Source organism: Dendrobates tinctorius, unplaced genomic scaffold, assembly GCF_039654945.1.
Source record: "Dendrobates tinctorius isolate UK_male_01 unplaced genomic scaffold, ASM3965494v1 ptg000003l, whole genome shotgun sequence".
In the NCBI taxonomy this organism is placed as follows: domain Eukaryota; kingdom Metazoa; phylum Chordata; class Amphibia; order Anura; family Dendrobatidae; genus Dendrobates; species Dendrobates tinctorius.
In genome coordinates this window covers 28,129,434-28,133,772 of record NW_027361671.1, presented here as the reverse complement: position 1 = coordinate 28,133,772, position 4,339 = coordinate 28,129,434, and positions in this window count along the sequence as shown.

Sequence of the window (4,339 nt, the reverse complement as noted above, 5' to 3'; positions counted from 1 at the left end):
GATCAGTTGCACATGTGGTACTTGAGGTTTGGTGTTGTGTCCACGCTTGCAAGTGCATGTTGATTAAATGTCTAAGCATGCAACTGGTATTCAAATTTTTTTTCAGATTTTTCCCTCGGCTAAAGGTCTTTGCGCACTTCTTACAGATAACCTTGGCCTGATCATGAGGATTTTGTTCAAAAAAGTGCCACACTGCACTCTTCCTACTTTGGAAGACATTTTGCGGCCTAACACGCTGTGCTATTTTGACCGTCTGGACAAGCTGACCAGCAACTCTTTTGATTTTTGGAACCTGTCTTTGGAGTGCTCCGGGCCTGCCAGATAACAGCTGTTGCGATGTCGATGTCTGCTGTGGATGCTCCTCCTCCTCATCTGAGCTATTGGAAGCAGCACCCTCTTCCCCTAATGGATGCCAATCTGGGTCAACAACTGGGTCATCCATCACCTCCTCTTCAATGTCATGTGCACCTTCCTCTGTGTCAACGTGTATGGTGGTATAGTATGCGGGAAGGGGCACCTGAGTCTCATCAGGGTCAGAATCTGGCTCATTACACTGCGAGGACAATGTAATGCTCTGACTGAATGTACCAGCAGAATCATCTATCAGTGGCTGTGCATCAGTGCACTCCATGTCAGATTCATCTTGGCCTGGGTAATTCACCATTTCACTTGATAACCCAGGCATGGTATGTGAAAACAGCTCCATGTAGTAATCAGTGGTATGGCCTGCGTCATCCTTCAATCTTGGTTGGGGTGAAGGACACAAGGAAAGGTGTGGTTCATGAACATGACCCTCCAATGACGACTCAGTGTTTTTCTTTTTTACTACTTCAGAAGAGGAGGTGATAGAGCTGGAGGCTGAGTCAGCAATGTAAACCAAAACTTTTTCCTGAAGCTCTGGCTTTAAAAGCGGTTTGCCAACTCCTATAAAACTAAGCCTTCAAGGCCTTGTGGAGCCAGACGATGACGCAGGCTCAACACCTCCTGCATTCGGTCCTATTTTGCTTTTGCCACTACCATCAGATCCACCACCAACACCATCATTACCAGCTGGCAAATCCCGCCCAATTCCACGGCCTCTTCCACCAGCCTTCCTCATTTTTGGTAAAAATGTACACAAAATCCCACAAACTATATAGTAATGTAAAACAAGGTACAAGGTGTATATAGGACAGGGGAGACGTAGAATTTCTGAACACACTTGTGGACACAGTTGGATTGTGTGAGGCCCAGTTAATATCACACCGCTATGTCACAGGCTCAATGTCTCAGGTGTGAAAAATGTCACTATAGGACAGGGGAGATGTAGAATTTCTGAACACACTTGTGGACACTGTTGGATTGTGTGAGGCCCAGTTAATATCACACCGCTATGTCACAGGCTCAATGTCGCAGGTGTGAAAAATGTCACTATAGGACAGGGGAGATTTTGAATTTCTGAATATGCAAATTGTCTCTTCAGAGAGGAAGAGAACTAGAACTCTAGTGCCACCTATTGGAGGTAGCAATCCTAAAAGTCAATGTTGACCCTTTAACGAGCCTTCTTACATGACTTAGGATAAAAGCCAAGCCAGAAACTCCATTTGCAGACACTGTTTCGGGGTACTGCCCCTCATCAGTGCAAAGTGGGAGATCTGAACGGAACATGTCCTCGACTTATTCTTACAGAGTCACACACAGGTAGCTTCACTGTGGCCGTGATAACAGCCGTTACACGGTACTGTGTGAGGAGCGTACACCGCTGTATGGTGTGAAAAAATGCATGCTCAGTACCTCAGCAGGACAAAAAAAAAATTTGGATTGCTTTTAAAAAAGCAGTTTGCAGAGCAGTGGGAAAACAGCAATCAGGAAGCCTTATAAGGCAGCCTAACAACCAACACAGCTGATCCAGCAAAATATAGCCTCCACTTGCACTGCACACACAGTGACTGGTGTGTTGTACAGGTAAAATCGCTAGCAGCAGAAGCAGTTTTTGGTGTCTTCTTCCCTGCCTAACGCTCTCCCTACAAAATCATCAGCAGCAGCAGCTCTCCCTATTCTGAGATCATAGAATCATAGAATCATAGAATCATAGAATCGTAGAGTTGGAAGGGACCTCCTGGGCCATCTGGTCCAACCCCCTGCTCAAAGCAGGATTCGCATGAGCATGAGATCAGCATGAGTAACATGGCGGTCGGCGTGCACGCCCTTTTATACCCCCTGTGACGCCCCCCAAAGCAAGCCAATCACTTGCATGCCCTTCTCAAAGATGGTGGTGACCCCTGCCTATGTCATCACGTTGCCCACAGTGTCCGTGGATCCTGATTGGCTGAAAAAGGGCGGAAAACAAACTTTTGAAACACGACTTTAGCGCTAAAGTTGCCGAGCTCGTGGCCGACCTCACCCTAGGGTCGGGATTCGTTTCATGAAACCCGACTTTACCAAAAGTTGGCGACTTTTGAAATTTTTTGACCCGTTTCGCTCAACTCTACTGAAGGGTTGTTTGAAAATTTGGTCATGCCTTTCGGCCTGACCAATGCTCCAGCGGTTTTCCAAAATTTCATTAATCATGTGTTCTCTGATTTCATTGGACGTTTTATGGTGGTATATTTGGATGACACATTGATCTACTCTCCTGATAAACAGGCTCACATTGGTCATGTTCGGGCAGTTCTCCAAAGGCTCCAGGAGAACTGTCTCTTTGCTAAATTAGAAAAATGCTTATTTTTTGTCCAAGAACTGTCTTTTCTGGGGTTCATTGTGTCTGCTGAAGGGTATCGCATGGATCCTAATAAAGTGCAGGCCATTGTCGAGTGGGTTCAACCTTGTGATTTGAAGGCTCTGCAGCGTTTCCTAGGATTTGCCAATTACTACCGTAAATTTATAAGGGGGTTCTCACAGGTGGTTAAACCCCTCACAGACATGACTCAAAAGGAAGCCAATATCAAGAATTGGTCAACCACAGCGGTAGCGGCGTTTCAGTTTTTAAAAAAATGTTTCATGTCTGCCCCGGTTCTTATTCAACCGGACCTGTCTGAACCATTTATTGTTGAGGTAGATGCCTCAGAGGTGGGGGTGGAGGCGGTATTGTCCCAGGGACCCGCCACTTTGACCAATTTGAGACCTTGCGCCTTTTTCTCAAAGAAATTCTCCCCTGCGGAGAGAAACTATGATGTGGGGAATCGAGAACTTCTGGCCGTAAAGTTGGCCTTTGAAGAATGGAGGCATTTTTTGGAGGGGGCTGTCCATCCTATAACCGTAATTATGGACCACAAAAACCTAGCTTACATTGAGTCAGCCAAAAGGTTGACTCCCAGACAGGCTAGATGGTCACTTTTTTTTCCCGATTCAACTTCTCGATCACTTTTTGGTCAGGATCTAAAAATGTCAGAGCGGATGCCTTGTCACGCAGTCTAGATCCGGTGTCCCTCCCGGAACCTCCATCCTCCATTCTTCAGCCTGGGGTGGTGGTGGCAGATATTTCTAATATGTTGGAACGGGAGATTCGGGAAGCTCAGTCTCTTGCACCTCCGACTAAGCCGGTGGATAAACGTTTCGTGCCAGCTCAGTTTCGCCTCAAGGTCCTCCGGGAGTTCCATGACTCAGTTCTGGATGGACATCCAGGGATCTCGGCTACCCGGAAGGCCGTTGCTAGAGTATTCTGGTGGTCTGCTTTAGCCTCTGATGTTGGGGAATATGTGTCTGCTTGTGATGTTTGTGCCCATGCAAAAACCCCCCATAACTGGCCGGCCGGGGAATTGGTACCACTGCCAATTCCTGAGAGGCCATGGACTCATTTGTCCATGGATTTCATCACCAACCTTCCCCCCTCCAAGGGTAATACCGTTGTTTGGGTTGTGGTGGACTGGTTTAGTAAGCAGGCACATTTTGCACCTTTGGCAGCTCTACCTAATGCGGAAACATTGTCCAGATTGTTCGTTGAGCATGTGATGCAGTTGCATGGGGTACCCTTGAATGTGGTGTCTGATAGAGGAGTGCAATTTGTTTCCAGATTTTAGAGGGCTTTTTGTAAGAGGTTGGGTATTGGTCTGTCCTTTTCATCTGCTTATCATCCTGAGACTAATGGGCAGACCGAACGGACCAATCAGTCTCTGGAGCAAATTCTGCGTTGCTTGACCTCAGCCCGACAGGATGATTGGTGTTCTATGTTACTGTTGGCCGAGTTTGCATTTAACAACCGCATTAACCAATCTAAGGGTACATCTCCCTTTTTCTGCAATTATGGGTTTCATCCTCATTTTGGAGAATTTTCCCGTTTGAATTCTGGGTGTCCTGGGGTGGATGAGATAATCCAGCGGTTGGGGGAGGTATGGCGGGAGGTCCAGAGTAACATTACGAA